Source organism: Amblyomma mixtum, chromosome 10 (genome assembly GCF_055824585.1).
Source record: "Amblyomma mixtum isolate Tamu chromosome 10, ASM5582458v1, whole genome shotgun sequence".
Lineage (NCBI taxonomy): Eukaryota > Metazoa > Arthropoda > Arachnida > Ixodida > Ixodidae > Amblyomma > Amblyomma mixtum.
The window spans coordinates 160250544-160272136 of NC_143021.1; the positions used below are offsets into that span (position 1 = coordinate 160250544).

Below are 21593 nucleotides of genomic sequence, written 5' to 3' on the forward strand. Positions count from 1 at the left end.
TTTGGGACGTTAAACCGCCATAAACCAAACCGAAATTCGTAGTAAGTGGACTTGTCCATTTGCAGCCAAAACATAGAGTCAGGCAACAGTTGCGCTAATTTCTTTATAACGCCTTTTGAGCACGTCTGTTTCACTAAAGAAGGCCCTTTCTAGCCGGCCGCTTTCTAAGCTCTCCAGCTGGTCATGTACTCTTGTCCGAGGCTCTCGCTCCGGACGAGCCGTTTTAGAGATGCGATAATACCGACGGTGGTTGAGGCGTTCACGGCAACTGGTGAAAAGTCGGCATTCTTTTCTTCAGTCCTCGACAATGTCGGAAGGATGCAGCGACGAAGCGACCACAGCCCATGTGTCCAAGATCGTACAGCACGCGCCACCCTTGTGTGAAGGGCTAGAGCAGAGCACTGGACTCCAAATAAGGAGACAGCTCGCTACGGTTAATAGGCTCTTGAAGCAACCTTTCCTCGAAAGTGCAACCGCACAGACCTAAAAACCGGCTAGGAACTAGCGCTTACGCAAAAATCATTGGCTGCTGTGTCATTTCACTTTTCGTTGATTGGTGCTAACTGAATAATTGCTTTTCACGAGGCTGAGGCAGACCAGTTGTCGTCTGCGCGTTGCCTGCCCGCGGCAATAGCGCAGAAGGCGGAGATCAGTTCCAGTAGGCGCCACACGCCACGTGGCCCGATGCGCCAGCAGTCGTACAGCCCCCGTCAAAAGTGTTTGCTTGTAAGCTGTTTAGCGGGGCTCCTCAGCACATCTAGCAGTCCAAAGCTTGGGATGATTGATTACGCAAAGCCGTTCCTCTTTCGATAGATTACGATCGCTCAGAAAGCATAAGAAGGTATACAAAACAAGCAAGCCGCTTGGGCCGTATGTATATCTTTAACGGGAGGTGCACCCCGTGAGAGTTATCCTAACTTCTCATATCGCTGCCATTCACTGGCCGCATGCAGTGGTTTCGATTCCAACGCTGCCTGTCTCGCTCCTAGCATGCTTCTGCTTCCAATTGAAACGCTTCACTCAGCTGGCACACACACACGCACCTATTCACCTTGTAGCACGCGTAGGAGCGCTTGGCCAAACCTAACTACAGTCTCAGCGCCACCTCTTTTATTATTTCTTGAGGCCCCACACATTCTTTTGGGGAGGCCACGGGAGCTAGGAGATGCTTTCTGGTCTGCGCGCTGGCGGGAAGCGAGCAATTTTCGACTCCAGCGGCGAGTTTACTACGCCTCCTCGTTCGTTATACCTGAGTGGTGGGGCTGCGATTGTTCGTTTTATCTGAGGCACAGAGCCATAGTGTTAACACATATCTTGACGGTAGCGCCACTGTCATCCGTAATAAGCATCCTTTCGTTGTAGCTGCAGCCGTTAAAAGGGGGCTCGACTGTTGTACTGTTGGCTGCAATTATATAGTGCGCTTCTAGGTTCGCGTATAATCGTAAAACATCTTCACAATGCACTGACTGAAACTGTTTTCATTAATCTAAAAGTTTTTATTGTTCACGAATTATGTATTTCAGTTTTCATTTCTCGATGTCATACTTGTCTCCAGAGAAATCAGCCCTTCCTGAGGGATCTGCAAGTATGACACCGCGGAATAACCCATGTAACTCATGAGTGTAAGGCTAATACTGAAAGCTGGCCTTTTAAGTACTAAGTACTTTCGCGAGATCACATAAAACCTGCCAAAGGTTCTCATTTATTCATGTGCTGTAAATGTTTTCTTCGCAGGAAGTCGTTGTTCAGTAGCTGTATGCGTATTTGCACAAAATACACCATGTTATTTCGCTCGATTTCTCTTGGGATTAAAAATGCAATGCACCTACCTTTTAAATGTGTATATTTTCGTGTTCTAGCATCCTATTTTAGTGTGTTTTCTCTTTTATGCAAGTTAATTAATCCATACCAGCGTGACCATATGGTCACGCTAGTATGCATGAAGCATTTCGATTTATACACAGTCAAAAACCCGCGCCAAAATCTCCCCCTATACACCGTTGGAAAGCTTAGTGTTTACTTTACTTGCCGCCAGGTGTCAAGAGCTGTCCATCTTTTGTGTCAGCTGCTCCAAAAGGCGGGAAATAGTGTTCTTGTGAGAGGTGTGGCGCCATGCAACGCTCCCATGGGTAAGTGTGTTTTTTGCACTGTTCCTCTAGGCAATAGGAGGATGCACTTACCTCCGTATAGCCCTTTGAACATGCGACCACCGGTGAGCGTTTTAAAGGGATTGATGTTTGTTTTATGAAGGAAAGAGCGCATGTTTTGCTGCGTTACCATATGGTCACGCTGGGCCTTAGGGCTCCGTAAGTTTTTTAATTTTTCATATCTGCATTGCTTTCACTCGCACTATGGCAGAGTTGTCCCCGCAATACTCATGTAATGCATTATTGTCTAAATAGGTTGACGTTGGAAGAAATAGCGAAGATACTCGAAGAGGAAGATGACGCCGTGTCAGCAATTTACATAGAACCACCAAAGGCTAGCAGCTATTCGTATGAGGACTGGGCAGATGAGGATTCCGGCGGGCTCATTGACAATCTGAGCGGGAGGCAGCTGAGAGCCGGAGCCGAAACTGTTTTCACGGACGGACGCCGCATTGGTGGATGTGATTCCGACGATGACGATGATGACCATGGTGGGCAAGGCGACGGAGCATAGAAAACCTCGTCACCTGCGGGTGATGCAGGCTTTTCTGCAAAGAAGGGAGATTTTCCAAAGAGTCCTGCCATATTTCCCGACCCAAACTTTTCCTCTTACAGGGACTTTTCCGCTGTGGAATTGTTCGAACTCTTTTTCGATGAAGCCGTAGTGGAGCTACTGGTCGAGCAAACACGAAAATACGCGCTATTTTTGAATATGCCTGATCCGGAGGTCACCAGAGAAGAAATTAGGTGCTTTATCGGAGTCCTCGTTTTGTCCGGCTATACCCGCTTGCCAGGAAAAAAATGCTACTGGTACAGCGGCACGGACATGCGCAACACAATGGTCCACAACGCCATGCGAAGAAACCGCTTCTTACAGATAATGAGGTTTCTGCACTGTGCGGACAACGCGAGCCTGACACTCAGCGACAAGTTAACAAAGTTGCGCCCTTTGATGACGCTGTTGAAAGCGAGGTTTCTGAAGCACTTTCAGCCTGTGCGTCACTTGAGCTATGACGGAAGCATGATTGAATACTACGGTCGCCATGGCTGTAAGCAGTTCATACGTGGAAAGCCAATTCGCTTCGGATATAAAGTTTGGTGTCTAAATGCCGAGAATGGCTACCTTGTAAACTTTGAAGTGTATCAAGGCAAGCAGGGGAACCCAGAGACGTCTGCAAAATATGAAAAGGACTTTGGGAACGCTGCGGCGCCACTTCTTCAAATGGTGGATGAACTCCCGGTAGAAGCTCGCCATCTTCCATTCGCTTTCTATTTCGACAATTTATTCACGAGCAACCCTCTACTTAGGCGTCTCAATGGACAGGGCTGCGAAGGTACGGGCACAGTGTGATGGACCGGTTTCTTAAATTGGCCCTGGGTCCACACTGGGCACGAGGAGATTGATACACAGACTCCAAGAGTGATTTTAGAATATGATTTAATTAATTGATCTGGCTTGATGCCGCTTACGGGAAATGCAGTAGGGCTCGTCCACGTCGGGGCTTAGTCAGCTTGTCGTGGCACGGGCTCGACGAATGGCTGGATGTCTTCTGCGGCCGGGCTGGGGACTCTTTGCGGCTGTGCAGCTCTCGTTCTCGGCCAGGCGTTGGAGGAGCTGCTGGCGTGGAAGCGTGCTGTCGGAGGTCGAATGTGGGCGAAGGCTAGACCCCGGGCTCCCTGGTCGATGCGCGGCCCCGGTCTTCTGCCTTCCTCCGACTCGTCCGCTCGTTCGACTCGTCCCTCTCTGTCCTTTCCTCCCGTCGGCTCCCCCTTTTTAAGCGTTTTGCTTCTTTCTTTCTGCAGCCTCCATCTTCGCCGTAGCCGCTGGCTGCTTCGCGGCGCCGCCCGCTCGCCGCTTCCTTTTGTTCCCTCCGCGCAGAGCTCCCTCCTCGTGACAGCGTCGAGCCCCCTCCGTGGCGACGCGACGCCGGTCTGCCGCCTCCCGGGAGTCACTGACCGGGTTTGTGCGGCCACTGGTGCCCCCGCGGCGCCGCCTGCTCGCCGCTTCCTTTTGTTCCCTCCGCGCAGATCTCCCCTGGAATCTTCGTGGCAGGCTTAATCCCCACCGTAGGAATCGTCGGCGGCCATCCTATGAGCTATGTGGCCTTGTCCGTCCGTGGCGACACGCCGCCAGGATGGCGCGGTCTGCCGCCTCCCGGGAGTCACTGACCGTGTTTGTGCGGCCACTGGTGTACGCGCACGAATCGTCACATCCGCTCCTTCTTAAAAACAATGTTCATCGAACATTAGGAGTTCACCGCACACACACACACACGGGCGCGCACGCTGTTCAGGACTGCACGAAAATCACGCCCGCCTTCCCAACGAGCATCGAGCCAGACCGAAGTTTAAGAACAATTCTTTCACGTAGATACCACTCGAGTGCACACAATGAAATAATAATTAACAGTATTTACAAGATTTCAAACAAGAAAACAAACAAAACGAAACTAAAAGAATCGCACTTGTACCGTACCTAACAAAACAAAAGGGAATACAGACTTAGTGAGGCAACCCCCTGTCCACTACTCTGCTACGTTGGTAGTACCTGGCTGCTGGAATGAGAGAGGGAGCAGGAACCGGTTCAGCTGACCTAGCTTGTTCGGCTGCTGTCCGTGGAATCAGGCTGCCAGATTGGGCTGCCTCCTCCTCAAGGAGGGCGCTTCCGAGCTGCGACTTCATGAAGTGTTCCAGTTCATCACAGGGACTGAACTTTTTGTGCTGGCTGCTCTGACCGCTTTTCTGCAATGCAGGGTGGTTTACAATGGCGGGCTCCGTGCGAAGATCGTCCTCCCCCTCCTGTCCCCTTGAGGCAGCCGTTTTAGAAAGAGGCGAGCATGCTGGTGCTTCCTTTAACCTGTTAGCGTGAACTACAGCTGTCGATGCCCCTGCGATATGCCGAATCCGAAAATTAACCGGCGATAGCTGCTCTACTACGCGGTAAGGTCCCTTCCATTTGGGCGTCAACTTACGGGCGAGTCCTGCCTTGACCTGCACGCACTCAAGATATACGCTGTCTCCCACCTTGAAAGGAACCGCCCTAGCCCTAGAGTCGAACCGCCTTTTCCTTTTGTCGGCTGCATCCCGTAATGTTTCGACTGTTACGTCATGGGCCACTTGCAATGGAGACGTCAGCGGAGTTTTTATTTCCAGGCAAGAACGGCAGTTAGCGCAGTACTCTTTAACGTCGGAACGCATGCCCTGCCAGTAATAGTAACGCTCCAACCTCCGTTGCGTCTTCATTACTCCCAGATGGCCCGCGTACGGGGCATCGAGAAAAACTCTCAAGATGTGCGTCACCATTGACCGTGGCACCACCACTCTTTCCCATACCTGGCCAGCCTGCCCTCCTGACCGCGTGGGCCGGGTGCGCTTCCGTAGTGTCCCCTCGTTGTCAACAAAGTAACAGTTGTCGGGGTCTCGGGCGATCCCCCCCGAAACAGCATGAAATATTTTCTCTAGCGCCTTGTCCTTCCGCTGCTCGGTGCGGAGGTCGTCTGTATCTATAGCTGGAAGAAGCTCATTCACAGTGCGCACCAAATTAGCTCCACTTAATGCGTCCGCATTTCTGTGCGCCCTGCCTGGCTTGTGTTCTATCTCAGACCGAGGCGGCACTACCGTTTCTCTCCTTGCCCTAACACTAACACTTGCATGTGTTGGCGAGCATTGTTCCGCGCTCTGTTCCCCACAGTCCACTCGTGCAACGTACTCAGCCTCTCGGTTTGCTAATGGGACCAAAGTTCCGCGACAGGAAAGGCAGTTTTGGCTCAGTATGACATCGATGCCGTGTTGCCGCAACAGGTCGTGACCAACGAGGCCCGATATGTCATCCGGCAGCGACACCGCGTCTGAACAAATGTAGCTTGGATGGTCAAAGCTACTGTTCCCAATCGCGAAGCGCAAAAGGTACAATCCTCCTGTGCCGAGATCAGTTCCAGTAATCCCCACGAAGCGCACTTTCGGAGATTCTCGGGCCTCTTGCACCTGCCTGTCTCCCCTCCTTGTCAGTAAATCGAAAAACTTTTCCTTGAGGAGCGTTATCCGGGAGCCAGTGTCAACCAAAAGTTTGCAAGTGACCCCGTTTACCACGAATTTGGCAATCGGACAGGACTCTCCAAAAACGCTTACAATAGCACAACTACCGTCACCTCCCCCAACCGGCTCGGCTGCGGGGGACTCTACGAGTTTCTTTGGAGCGGTGGCTCTTTGTTCCCTCTCCGTGTCGGTCTGTGCACGCTGCTGCCCATTTGATACACCCGATTCGCGGTTTAGCTCGGGACAAAATCTAGTAATGTGACCGTACCTTTTGCAAGCATAACAGCGAACCTGCCTCCGTTCACGGTCCCTAAAATTGCTCCTGCTGTTCGGCTGTACGCTTTCAGCAAGGAGCGCCTCCAGCCGATCTAGCCTATCAGTCAACTGAATAACGCCCGCGTCAGCGCTTGCGCTTTTTAGCTCCGTTACGAGCCGCACCCTTTCCACACTAGATACCAGCAGCTCATTACGCTCCTCTACTACGGCTGCCTCTATCGCTCCTTCAAGAGTCGATGGTGCTCTAGACAAGACAAACCTGCGCACTGGATCCCTCAGGCCAATGAGGAACTGGGACTTCATTTGCTCCAGCAGCAGCTCTTTAGCGTACTTTTGCCTCGCACTATCAGGTCCCGGTTCTCGCGCTAGGGTTTCATTCCCCAGGAAGCGAAGGCGGGAGGCAAACGCGCGTGCATCTTCCTTTGGCCCCTGTCGAGCGTCGAGGAACCGCCTGAGTTTTACACTGGGAAGTTCCCTGTCGAAATATTTAAACGCCAGGGTTTTGAATTCAGCCAACGTGCCTGCCTTCCTGACTTCCTCATCTCTCCAGGCAAAATTATGTGCTGCTCCAGACATGGGACATTTCGCCATTCCCAGCTGCTGTGCATCATTTAAACCGCCCATTTTGCACACCTGCTCTAACATGTCAAAATATTCAACAATAGACGGCCCCTGACCGTCGCCAGTGAATTTCTCCACCATGCTTGACAAAGCAAATACGCTTGCCCCAAAGGGCTGTGCACTCGAGTGGGCCGCATTCATTTTAGACCGAATAGTCAGTGCCTCAAGCTCCTCTCGCCGGGTTACAGTGCGGCTTTTGCCCAATGATTTAAGTGTGGACCCCACTTCTGACACCAATGTGATGGACCGGTTTCTTAAATTGGCCCTGGGTCCACACTGGGCACGAGGAGATTGATACACAGACTCCAAGAGTGATTTTAGAATATGATTTAATTAATTGATCTGGCTTGATGCCGCTTACGGGAAATGCAGTAGGGCTCGTCCACGTCGGGGCTTAGTCAGCTTGTCGTGGCACGGGCTCGACGAATGGCTGGATGTCTTCTGCGGCCGGGCTGGGGACTCTTTGCGGCTGTGCAGCTCTCGTTCTCGGCCAGGCGTTAGAGGAGCTGCTGGCGTGGAAGCGTGCTGTCGGAGGTCGAATGTGGGCGAAGGCTAGACCCCGGGCTCCCTGGTCGATGCGCGGCCCCGGTCTTCTGCCTTCCTCCGACTCGTCCGCTCGTTCGACTCGTCCCTCTCTGTCCTTTCCTCCCGTCGGCTCCCCCTTTTTAAGCATTTTGCTTCTTTCTTTCTGCAGCCTCCATCTTCGCCGTAGCCGCTGGCTGCTTCGCGGCGCCGCCCGCTCGCCGCTTCCTTTTGTTCCCTCCGCGCAGAGCTCCCTCCTCGTGACAGCGTCGAGCCCCCTCCGTGGCGACGCGACGCCGGTCTGCCGCCTCCCGGGAGTCACTGACCGGGTTTGTGCGGCCACTGGTGCCCCCGCGGCGCCGCCTGCTCGCCGCTTCCTTTTGTTCCCTCCGCGCAGATCTCCCCTGGAATCTTCGTGGCAGGCTTAATCCCCACCGTAGGAATCGTCGGCGGCCATCCTATGAGCTATGTGGCCTTGTCCGTCCGTGGCGACACGCCGCCAGGATGGCGCGGTCTGCCGCCTCCCGGGAGTCACTGACCGTGTTTGTGCGGCCACTGGTGTACGCGCACGAATCGTCACAACAGTGAGGCAGAACCGTGTTCCGAAAGAGTGCCCTATCGCTCGACCGGATGTCGTGAAGTGCCAACCTCGCGGACACGAAGAGCACGTGTTGAGCGACGATGGAGTAATCGTTGTCCGCTGGATGGACAATTCTGTAGTAACCATCGCGAGCACCATACACGGGGTAGAGCCAGTGTCGTCTGCAGACAGCAAGTGCCGTGCTCAGAAGAAAAGAATCAAAGTACCCCGTCCAAATGCTGTTGCTCAATACAACAGCTTTATGTTGAGGTACAGACCAGATGGATGCGAATGTAGGTGCCTACAGGATCGGAATCCGTGGCAAGAAATGTGGTGGCCGATCTTCACATGGCTTTGTGATGTGTCAATCAGGAATGCTTGGGCACTTATTCGTAGCACAGGGTCCAACGTCACTCGGCCTGAGTTCCGTAGGCAAATCGCACAAAGTTATCTGATGCGATGGGACAATAAACCGAAAGGACCTGGACGCCGAAGAACCCCGAAGACTGGTGACGTGTTGTCTGGTGCACGGTATGACCAAGCGGCCCACTTTGTTGCACCGGTTCCCAATAACAAGAGGCGAAGATGCGCTGGGGACGATTGTAACAGCACGGTGCGCACACAATGCTCAAAGTGTGACATTGACATGTGTATCCCATGCTTTAAACCGTACCCCACTAAATAAGTGGCCAAATATTCACTTAGTACGTTTTTTGTTATTTCTCGCCACTTGAAATAAACATTTGTTACTCCGTGCATTTTTGTGTAGCCTAAAGGCCCTGCGTGACCATATGGTCACGTGCTATATTTCCTGAACTAATAACACAACAGCGATAGTTTTTTGCGTGGGACTTAAGTGTATGGAATTCAGTTAAAATATAACATTTATTTCAAGAAAACGAAAAAAAAGAAACCGGTTCTTAATGGGTTAATATTTCGTGCCGTGTAAATGGAGTCCAGGCCTCGTCAAGCTTGTTAAAAACTTTTTCCGCGACTGGATAGCACTTTGTCCGAATATTCAATTGCTTGCGTACTAATTATTACGTGAGAAATATAGGATGCCTAAAGGGTTTAGAGCAGCTTAGTGGAGGAATAATAGTCGCACCCTGCGAAGTTACGGAAAACAACGACGAAGGATGTGTGCATTCTTGGCAATAACAACCTTCGCCTCTGCAGATAAGAAAGGCACCTGTGTACACTGCAGATAAGCGGGGAAGAGTGCGAAGCAAATATTAGCAGGCGAATACCTGTACATTGCACTTTCAACCCGAGCCCCCCTGAACAGCTATAGGAAAGTGGAATGTTCGTCATACCAGCAGAAGTTGATTTTCTAACGCCGATAATCGGTATACACGCTTAGCAGCTAATTGAAGTAGTAACCTAAACTATATTTGGTAGCTGGATGTGTATACTTATCGTTTGTCCTCGTGATCTGGTTTTCTTGCACGCTGCTCGCGCATGTGTCCCGCAAGGCAGCATAGTATACTAAGACCTTAACTATTTAACCTGTACATCAATGATATAATTAACATTGACAAAAGTGCCATATATATTGACTATGCAGGCGACGCGAGAATTTTTTTCACTGGATCCACAGTACCTAAACTGCTCACTTGAAGCACATCTTTACCTTAGAAAATTAATGCGACAAAAATGAAGGCTATTATATTCCGCTCTAAAGACAAACCGCTCGATTTTAGACCCGTTCTAATACTCGGTTCCGACTCATTAGAAATTGTCTCTTCAATAAAAAATCTGGGTGTTATATTTCATGAAAACATGCTCTGGAATAAGCATATCAATCATCTCATTGGTAAACTTTCTAGAGTAGTGGGGATCATCTCCAGGGTGGGCATCTTATTGCCTCAGAAGCTTAAGCTGTTATTATATAATTCATTGTTTTATTCTAATCTAATATACTGTCGTTTGGTATGGTGCACGACAACGTTCTCAAACGTAATAAAATTGAAAAATCTCAAAAAAAATGTTCGCATTACTACCAGCGTAGTTTACGATGCCCCCACGTCTCCGCATTTTGCCTCATTAACAATAAACCTGTCAATGGACTTTACAACACGTTATTAATTGGTCGTTATAAAACCCACCCAGAAAACAAGAGCCCATTTTTCGGCATTCTAGCTCGCTTAGCCGTGCACGGACGAGGCACCTGAGATGCGGCGCATGAGCGGGTCTATATACAAAACAATGAGCAGCTGCGACCGGGGGCAGCTCTGCCTAATGCCGTGCTGTACGCTGAACCGGGTGCCCAGCGCACTGTCCACAAGAGAGCGGGCAGATAGGTACAGATTTTGTCAAAACTAACCAGGCTGCATGTTTATCTTCTCATTCGTATAGTATACCCCTCACGTCTTCTCTGAAGATCAAAAACTTCTTTGAAGGTGACGGCAGGGGTTCTCCCTACCATACTGAGATTTATAGCTGGATGGCTGTCATAACCTTTCAGTCACGAATTATTGTATTGATTGGAGAAAAATTCCATACTTACAGGTTTCGATGTTTTCGATGTCCAGAGGCTAAAGAAAAAGGTTTCATCTCTCTAGAATAATTATTATGCAATTGCGGTCGCGTCCTCATATGGAGACATCGCGACTGAATCCTGCTTTTCTTAAAAAATATAAATAATAATTATACAGAAGCACTTTGCAACAAGGAGGCTAAATATTTATTTAGAGTTTGCGAATGGTGCATGGAAAGGTTCACTGATTGTGGTAAAGGAAAAAAAGCAGTCCTTCTCAGCTGCAATGCACAGAAAAACATCGCATTTCCTGCAGCGGACCCTGGTTTTTATCGAACGTTGCTCGTACTTGCACCGCTGTGGAAACGGCAACTGGACCTGCTGAGACCAGTGCTCCTTGGCATCGTATCTCTCATCGTTTGGTGGTGACGGACGAGCATTGTGTGAGCGACGTGGTGGTGGCTCAGCTGAGTCAACACTCGGGCACCCTCTCTTCCTTGGTGCCCCTTTGTTGCACTGAAGTAGAGTGAGAGCCACATCAGTCTGGAAGGCGAGCATGTCGAGAGCCTTTCTTCTTGAAAGTCCCTGGCTGCCGGCGTCGCGCACATACTCCAACCATGAGTTGGCCAAAGCCAGTGATGTGAAGTGGCACATTACTCTGACAGGCCATTTTCTGGTTTTCGCTTTCATGGGGTAGAGGGCCATCGCAAAGTCCAGCTTGTCCACTCCTCCGACGAATCTATTGAGGCAAAAACCATTAATGGCTCATACTGTCGTGACCAAGATGTGTTAGCAAATTTGTCCGCGTTTCAGATTGGTCGAAATGGTCGTGATGTCACTGGGTGCGAATTTTTACGGGTGTCCACTGAAATATGTCAGACAGTTACTGTGCAATTTCTTTTCCTCAAATACAATTTTCGACTGATTTCCACCGAGATACGTGAGACAGTTACTGCCTAATTTCCTTTCCTCAAATACAGTTTTCATTTCCTTCATTACGGCCCCACTTTCTCTTTCTTCTTTCACTCCACTTCCTCCCTTCCTGCATGGTGGAATTCAGGTGTCCACCGAGATGACAGAGAATTACAGTGACATTTCCTTTCCTCAAAAAGCGTTGCATTCAAGGGGCAACATATCCAGCAGAACGAGTGGTGGTGTTCCATGGACTCCCTGGCAGCGCTACAACACGCTGTCGCGTTCCACTCATAGAGGCTCCTGGGTCCAAATAAACTACTCTTCAGAGGCAAAGATTAAGTGTCATTAATTGTCAGTTAATTAATGCACCAACAGAATGTGAAGTGAACAATGGCGTAGCAGGCTTTCGCCTTTCACCACTTTAGCCGCTAAAGTTCCTCGTAATTTTGTACTCCAGAATAGCGTCTGGGCAGGGTATTTCAACCTGCTCCTTCGATGCGTCACTCCACCTGCTGGGGACACGAACGGAACCACACCCTACTTGCATAGAGGCGATGTTTTCCACCCCACTGTCAAGCCACCTAAGACATCTTCATCTTCATCTGAGTCACTGCTCTCCATGGCCGCTGGTGCAGAAGCTTTGCTTCCACCTCCAAAGTCAATGTCCTACAATAAAAAAATAGAACGCAATCATTTAGGGCCATCATTTAACGTTGCGGCGTCCATCTTGAAGCGTTGTTTCGGAGTAGCGTTTCCACGCTTCACATCAGATGGCGCTACGTATCGCTGAGCCATATGTCTCGAATATTAGTCGCACCAAGCTGCAGCTCGAATCATGCCCATTTTGATGAAAAAAAAGGGAGAAGAAAGTCGCGTCTCCATACGGAGACACCGTGACTGAAAGGGTTGCTTTATTATACGACTGAGAAGCAAACCGTGCAGCCTGGTTACTTTCGACAAAGACTGTGCGTGTAAAGGCCTGAATTTGGTTTACAAAGTGTTGCGAGAAACCAGAAGCCCGGAGAACGCCGAAGAGGTACCGTTGCTCTACCCAATCGAAGGTTTTCTCCTGGTCAAGCGAGTCTGAGGAGCCCTATATTCTCGTCTTCGCAGCGGACATGAACAAGTAACGAGGAAGTGCGAGAGGCGTGAACACCGAGCGACCCGGCGTGGTGCAGGTTTTCGCGGGGCTGCAGTGCACAGGGAGAGCCGTGCTTAACCTGTTCGCCAGCCACGGTATTGCAGCCCGCGTTTAGTGGAGTGATCGGGCGCCATGCCTGCTGATCTGATGTGGACCCGCCGGGCTCTAGAATGAGCAAAACGAGGCTGTCCCTAAATGACCATGGTCTGACTTCCTCTTCAAAGAATTCATTCGCCACTCTTAGGAGGAGACTTTCCGGGTCGTAGTAGAAATTCGCGTAGAAGCTAGTGGGAATGCCGTCAGGATGTGGGGCAGAGGCGCATTTATGCTCTTCAGTGTGGCTTTAAGCGCTTCGCTTGTTACTGTTGCGTATAATTGAGCTGATCTGTCGTCTGGTATCTGGTGAAAAGCGCCGCTAAGTGCGCTCCCTTTCGACACTGGAAGCACATAGCTGCGACGCGTGACGCATGAACACGTCGAAATGTTCATGGAGCAGCCGCTCCGGGTCCTGCAAAGCGCCGCACGCACCTGATACAAAAACCGAGGGGTCCGATTCCGGTCTGCCTTGTACTAGCGTCCGGCTTGCAGCACGCGAAGACTGCCGAAGCAGGGCCCCGTACCGCGCCTTCAGAAGGTTCAAATAGTCGCGCATAGCAAACATGAGCGGTGTTCTGATGTTAACAATACCTATGCGCATCAGGGTTGTGTTCAGCTCGTGCCTGATGAGCGCCCTGCGCTGGCGACCGTGCCTTTCAACGCGTCCCCCGGCACAAGAAAGCCATCGCGCGCACGCACGGCACTGAATGCACGTTTTTTCCAGTAAGGGTAAAGATGTTGCTCTGCAATGCGTTAGTACTAACTCATATCCAATACTGCAGGCCGCCGCGGTGGCTCAGTGGCTATGGTGCTCGGCTGCTGGCCCGAAAGACGCGGGTTCGATCCCGGCCGCGGCGGCTGGATTTCTTTGGAGGAGAAATTCTAGAGGCCCGTGTACTGTGCGATGTCAGTGCACGTTAAAGAACCCCAGGTGGTCGAAATTTCCGGAGCCCTCCACTACGGCGTCTCTCATAGCCTTAGTCGCTTTGGGACGTTAAACCCCATAAACCAAACCAAACCAATACTGCAGCTTGGTTTGGGGAACAACAGGGGTAACAAATCTTCATAGATTGCATTTGCTGCAGAAAAAAAGCTGTCCGCTCCACAGCAAATGTGCCATTCCTTTTCCCCACAAGAAATATCTTCATAAAGTATGATATCCTTCCAATCTTCCCATTATACTTTTACAGGCTTCTATTATGCTATAAATACTCTTCACAACAGCGTGATAATCCCTTTGTTGAGGTATTAGCGGGGTCGCAGCGGAGCGCAAGAGAGAGACGACCAGCGTGGCAGACTTCTAGTTCCGGACTGCCCGTGCCGGGCGTGCGCGCCCAGCACGCGCTGTTCATCTTTATTTTCCTCTAGCGCGGGAACGCCGATCTCAGCGCCAGCGCCGCCGGGCGCTACAGGGCCCCCCGCCTAGACGGAACGTCGGAATGTGCGCTCGGTAAAAGAAAAGAGAGTAGAAGTGTCCAGTAAGTTCATGTCAGGAGCCGGGAAGAGCTGTCGGGTGGAGTGCGCGGGCTCAGGTGGACGAGCCTGGCTGCTGCGCAATGGGCGAATGATGCAGGGTGTCCAGCTGACAATGGACATCGGGGCAGGAGAGGCCATGATTGGGCCGGCACCGACTGTAGTGCTGCCCGCTGGCACAAGTGTCATCAGTGTCGGAACGTTGCAGCAGATGCCGATGGGAATCTGACGCGCCGAGTACACGATCACAAGCACAGGAGCGGGCGAAACAGCTCCATGGACTGAATGCAGCTGTGCTGCGACAGCAGCAGCTGTAACAGTATTTGGCACAGGTGTGACTGTTGACACAACGGTGAGAGCCGTGACGATGGTGGAGGAAGTTGCGGGGCTCATTGTCAGGTGCTTGGGTGAAGCGGGATCGACAGTCTGGAGCGGTTGGCCAGGGATGATGCGCGTGTGAGCATGGTCGGCTGTAGGTGGCTGCAAGAAGGTTGTGCCAGTGACAGGCCGTGGAGCCGAGACTGCTACATCAGACGGCTGGCTGGCAGCAACAGACACAGCTGGTGGATGAAGAGTTGCTGCACTACTCGGTGTGGATAGCTCTGCCATTCGTTCCAGAAGGTGGCTCAAGTCAGGCACCAAAGCAGACGCTTGCTGCGACAGTGTCGAGCTGCCAGGGTCAGAATCCGAGAAGCGGTTGACCGTACTGAGGGCTTGGGGTGGGGCCTCTTGGGCAGGCGGTGTGGCCGCCGGGGTAGTGGGGCTGGTATGTGGTATATGCTGCGGTGGCGGCTTCAACCTCACAGCAGAGGCCTGCAGAGCTGTTGGCGGTAGTGACGAGGTAGAATGAGATGCCGGAAGCCTCGGCACGGCTGCTGCCGCAGAGTCGTCCTTGGCTGCAGGAGGCTCTGGCGACAACGTCACTGAAGCGCAAGGAGGCAGAGCCAGAGACGCGGGTCGGATAGTAGTGGGAGCAGGACGCGAGGCGGAGCTCGTGCGGATCCCACCTGGTGTGGCGTCGAAAGAGACAGCCGGGCTGGAGACGCTGGACGGGAGTGGCGGCGAGGCGGCGAGGGGCTGCTGAGGCGGACCGGGTTCTGATGAAGGCTGCGTGGGCGCGAGCGAGGCCGGTGCAGGGCCAGAGGCTGGCGGCGGCGAAAACGGGTCCGCTGCGTCGTAGAGCTGCGGCGGAACGTAGTAGGCGCCGAAGTACGCCAAGACGGCCGCACGCAGCTCATCGTATGGCCGGCCGCCGAAAGCAGAGTAGGTGAGCCGACGCAGGAGGTCGGCCGGGAGGATGTCACAAAGGACTTCGTGTTTGAACGGCTGGATGGTGATGCCGTTCAGGTACATCGCAGCCTCCAGTTGGGCGAACCAACCGCCGACGCCTGCAGGCCGGAACGCCGGGAGCGGCGGGTCGAAACTTGGGTGCTGCCAGTACGCCATGCTGGAACGCCGCTGAGATAGAAGGCACGGTTCGCCAGGTCACCACTGTTGAGGTATTTTGCGGGGTCGCAGCGGAGCAGCAGACAGAGACGACCAGCGTGGCAGGCTTCTAGTTCCGGACTGCCCGTGCCGGGCGTGCGCGCCCAGCACGCGCTGTTCATCTTTATTTTCCTCTAGCGCGGGAACGCCGATCTCAGCGCCAGCGCTACGGTAACAGCTACGGTAACACTAGGCACTTGGAAACTAGAAACTTGGATCACTCCACACCAAGAACTTACTCTATGAACCAGTCCTTAAGTTACAACATTCCCGCCTTGCTAAACAAACTAAGCCATGACAACTTTGATATTACCAGAAATTCAAAACACAATATCCGTGACTACTGCCGTGACAATTTCAGTCGGTGAAAGAAGCAGACATGAATTTCTTTGTTCGAAGTTTGTGACATCTATCCTGTATATTGTAGTTATTTACAACGTTTGCTTTGAGTACATGTGTGTATTGCGATTTTTTTTATATGTGTTTCGTGCTTAGCGTAAATGTGGATCTGTATCGCATGCCCATGGCATTATGAATTGATGTGAATGATGTGACCTTCGCCTTCCTTCTGTACTGCCACTATCTCAAGGAGTCGGGACCTTCAGTCAAGCTGTTACCACAGCTTCTACTCCCGGCTACTCCTCTGTAAGAACGGAAAATAAACTTGAACTTGATGTAAACTGACGTCCATTCGCCACATGTCGCTACGTGGGCTGCACCCGCGAAGTCAACTACTACTGACAGCGGTCGGTGGTCTGAGATGCGTGGAGTGCCCGCGAGAAGTGCGAGTGAACCACAATATGCAAAGTAAAGTTCAAGCTCAGGAACCTTTTCAAGGCGGCTGCATGCCCTGCCTCCCTCCCGGACTGCTCCAAAACTTACGCCGTGCATTGAAGCGTGTGACAAACGAAACAGAACACCAAAGTCCTGCAAGTTACCGTGCCCACGCAGTGGGATCTCCATGGCCAAGTTCGCGAACATCACTAGCGAGGCCAATGACGCAATTAAAATCCCCCATAACAAAGAAGGGGTGGGAATCTAAAAGAAGTGACTGTAAACAATACAAAAAAAAACCGACGAATTACTGCGCCGCGCCGGCGCGTATACCACCAGAGCCCTGACGCGTCTGCAGTTCAGCGCAGAGCCGACCGCCAAAGTGCGGCCATATATGTGGTACGTATAGCGGAGGCGTTGTGTTTAAAAACGCAACGCCGTCAGCACACGAAACTCAATCGGTAAACTAAAGGAAACCGAAAACAAAAAAAAAAGTTGGAGGGGACGGTTGAGCTCCGCCTTAACGGTATCCAGTGATAGCTTAATGAGTTAATCCCCATATATGCAGAAGTTGATTCTCTACTTCACATTCATATTCGAGGGAGTCCCCATATTCCTCCTGGCGCGGTTGTGCAGCGGTTTAGCGATGCGCCATAGCCGTGCGGTGGCCGGTGTTCCCGGCGGTGTGCCTTGGGCAGCCCACGTTGGTATTCCCGAGCGGCCAATCATTATTTTCTTTTAATATCAGTATTAGTATACTTGCTACATCTACCACAAAAGTAGAATTGAGAAAAGCATTAAATGTGCATTTATGTAATAAACTTATTGCATCGCCAACAAGACATGCTGCATATTCCGAGGCGCGCCTGGATCTTTTAATTTCACACGTCAAAGCTAGCCGCTTGAGAGCTGCTGTCATTAAATTGGTGCTTAGTGACCACCAACCCATCTTCTTGCCCGTGGTTCACGCCGCCACCTGGAAAAAACCTGTGCGACAGCAAAAGTACCGAAATATAAATTCGCGCACGTTATACGTATTTCGTGAGCGCGTGACTAATGCCAAATGGAATGAAGTGTTAACTTCGCCTTACCCCATAAATGCACACGACCTGTTTCTTGCAAAGTTAACCCATATATATTTATATTGTTTCTCAGAAAGACAGTTTGTTTCCCAGCGAATAGCGCACAAACCGTGGGTAGACCGTGAACTGTTAAGTTCATAGAAAAGAAACTGATATGTTGTTCAAAAGGTTTCTCCAAACCAGAAGTTCCGATGCACTGAATTCATTCAAAACCTACAGAAATTACGTCAAAAAAGAGCTCCGAGTCACCAAAAACGGCCCCGGCTTAGCTCAGATAACCTTGCTCATGCAAGCGAAAGTCACGCTTGCATAACCAGCGTGAAGTCACGGTGCGACCTATTGCTAGAGTCCCGCTAGTCTGCCACAACGTCAATCAATCAATCAATCAATCAATCAATCAATCAATCAATCAATCAATCAATCAATCAATCAATCAATCAATCAATCAATCAATCAATCAATCAATCAATCAATCAATCAATCAATCAATCAAACAAATCTGTTTATTGAAAAGCCCAGCAAAAAATACATGCGAATCATCTGGGCCCATAGCCTTGTCGGCTAATTTGGGCCCAAGCAGAAAGTGCAAAAAAAAATTATAGCGAGACAACTCAGTATTATGCATAGAATTGATGTAGAGCTGTTATGCGAGAGTTATATGCAAAGACAACGAAATACTCAAGAAATTATACAATAGTTGAAGGAAAAAACAGAAATAAGGATGAATGCATCCACGAAAAATTCATATATAGTGGAGTCAAATATTGCTGGCTCCGGAAAAAATTTTCTATTTAAGCGATTGAGAATTGGCCTATTTTTCAGATAGCAGGCAGTTTGTTCCAAATTTTAGCACTAGCAAAGGCAATCGTTCTTTTACCCTACACGTTAATAACAACTGCAAGGTTAAAACGGCAACTGAAAAAATTTCTAGCTGGACGAGCTGGATATACGAACACAGCTGATGATGGTGGGATGTTATGTTTAATATATGAAGCTCGTTTGAAGTCCCACATAGCAAAGAAAGGTGTAATGTCTAGGCCGCGAAAGAGCCGAGCGGATATATCGGTGTGTTTATTATGTGTTATCACACGATATCGGTGTGTTTATTATGTGTTATCACACGATGGGCCCTTCTTTGTAAAATTGCTATTTGATTTAAGTACCTGTTATACGTAAGTCCCCAGGACTGTACACGGTAAGTCATATTGCTTTGCTATAGGAAAGAATACAAAATTTTTAATGTGCGAAGCGAGAACTTTCTAACTTTTATTGGGACAAAGTAAGGCCGTCTCAATTTACTGCGTACAAGAATTATGTGAGGACAAACATTGAAAGCGTCTTGATCGACTCGTTCGAGGGGGTTTGCGCCTATTCGAAATTCATTTTCGTTAGCGCAGGACGTTGTCTGCGCTAACGCATGTAGCCCACATTTCTCTTTCTCTTATCATCACCACGTGCCTCAAAGCGCGATTCAGGCGTCCACTTACCCAGGGAGCCAGATATTAGGCCTTCTTTCCCTCAAAATCATCGGATTCTAGAACGCTGTCAGCGCCAACGCCAGTGAACACAAGGAACGCCGACGCCCTGTAGCTTCAGTGTCGTGTATCTGCCACAACGTTGTCAATGACAATGCATGCAGTGCACATCTCCAAATACTGCCACGTAGCGCGCGTGCACGTCACATAGAAACAACTTTATTGCCATAGAATGTCGGGATTTAAGGCAAGTGGGCTTGGTATGGCCCCCAGGTGAGGGCGACTTCCTGAGTCCACGAAACGAGTGCCAGTTGGAGGCTCTTGTCTGGCCTTCTGAGCAGTTGGTTCCATTTCTCCTCGGAGGGAGCTGGCAGCAAGGCTCGTGGAGGCAGGTTTCCCGCGCAACCCGAGAGGACGTGCACCTGGGTGGCAATTTTTTTCTTGTACATTTTAATTACAATACAATACAATTTATTCACCACTTTTTAATACACATAAGTCTGCCTGTGAGCCAAAGCACATAGCGTTTGTTGGCTTACCTGGCAGTTGGTGGATACATTATCAGTGAATTTGTCATCCTGGCTACAATTGGCAGACGGGATCGTATTCTACTTCTGAGACGAAAGAAAGTCCAGAATGGCTAAGGATCAAGTGTGTATGCAGCCTGCGGAGCACGGTGGCTTGCGCTCGATTTAAGTTGGGGTGGGGAGGCGGGAATTACATCTCGTTTCTTCATGGAGGTTGGTGATTACGGGAAAGGTCTGAGGAGCCTCGGCAAGAGCGTCTGGGTCCGTGGGGCAGATCACCCGGTTGGTCAGTCCTCGGGCTAGTCGGTCGACCCCTTCATTTCCAGAGTTTCCCGTCTGGGCGGGTACCAAGACCAGGTTGATCTTAAGTTCGGGAGTGCAGCCGCGAAGGATGCGTGCAGCGGGGTGGCAGATAAAACCTGTTGAGTAATTTTGGATCGCTCCTTGGGAGTCGCTCAGGACTGTGCGCGTACGTGGGTCAGTGATGGCCAGCGAGATGGCGGTTTTTTCCGCCGCTGTGGGAGAGTGGGCTCGTATTGTTGCGTTGGTGACGAGTGCGACTGAGGTGTCCACTGTCGCAAGGGGTCATTTATGCACCTTTCTTTTGTTTTCGACGTTCCCGCTCTTCAACGGTTTCGATTGTCTGTTTTCGCTCCCTCTCGATAGCTATAATTTCTCGCATGGTTGGCAATGTCAACCGGATGATCAGACTCGGCCCGACTTCTGTGTGTACCCACTCTCGAGGACGTCGGCTCCGGCGGACTTCCTCCATCCATAGCAAGGCACTGGTTAGGCAGCACGCAGCGGCCGCGGCGACGGCGGAGCGCACGGCTGCAGCTGCTGCGATTCACGTGGTACATCACGTGGTTACTTACGCAGCTCCGCTCCTCGTGCTCAAGCTCATTCGTGCAGACACAGCAAAATCGCCGTGGCTAGGCTAGTAAAGCTTTCGTTTTAGAGCAGTACCTATGTCAATATTTCCACTGCAACAGAAGGACGGTCGGAATCTGCTTCGTATCGTTAATAGGCGTTTAAGGTCCCAAAGCGACTCAGGCTATGAGGGACGCCGTAGTGAAGGGCTTCGGAAATTTCGGCCACCTGGGGTCCTTTACCGTGCACTGACATCGCACAGCACACGGGCTTCAAGAATGTTGCCTCCATCGAAATTCGACCTTCGCTGGAGGGATCGAACCCACGCCTTTCGGGTCAGCAGACTAGCTCCGTAATCACTGGCCCACCGCCGCGGAGCGGTCGTAATCTGTCTGGGAAACATTTAATTTTGTGTTTAACTGCGCCCCTCAGGCAATGTCAAGCTTCCTAAAGGATTTCATTGAAATAAAAGAAATAACTTAGCTAATACCTTTAAAAAATTTTCTCTCCATCTGCTCCACATTGACTACTAACAATGGTTTAGGCTCTGAAACAATGGTTTAGGCTCTGTGGAACTGCACAAATGACGATGACATTGACATAGGCAACGAGGAACCCACAAAACACAACGGGCGCAGTGGTCCTCTTTGCCTGTGTCCTGGTCTTTCGCGCAGTTTTAGCCTTTCAAGCCGCCGCGGTGGCTCAGTCGTTATGGCGCTCGGCTGCTGACCCGAAAGACGCGGGTTCGATCCCGGCCGCGGCGGATGAATTTCTTTGGAGGAGAAATTCTAGAGGCCCGTGTACTGTGCGATGTCAGTGCACGTTAAAGAACCCCAGGTGGTCGAAATTTCCGGAGCCCTCCACTACGGCGTCTCTCATAGCCTTAGTCGCTTTGGGACGTTATACCCCATAAACTAAACTAAACTAGTTTTAGCCTTTCTAAAACTATGAACCGACTAGCCCGTAAGAACGTCCTACTAAAGGTTTAATCTTTTATATAGGCACCGCTAATCACACTGCTTTCTTGAATCGAGTGTTCAATAATGAAGTGGTAGTCCTTAAACAACAGCAAATCTTCCGACGCATGTGGAATTCAGA

General features: G+C 50.7%; 1 protein-coding gene across 1 annotated transcript in view; it reads left to right on the forward strand.

The window, feature by feature from the left end:
- The first annotated feature begins 2079 nt into the window (after positions 1–2079).
- LOC149327522 (uncharacterized) overlaps positions 2080–21593 on the forward strand; it is a 59130-nt gene continuing 39616 nt past the window's right edge. Inside the window, exon 1 of the transcript XR_016286329.1 lies at positions 2080–2129. The gene's annotated coding sequence lies outside the window, so the exon portion shown is untranslated. The remainder of the gene's footprint in view (positions 2130–21593) is intronic.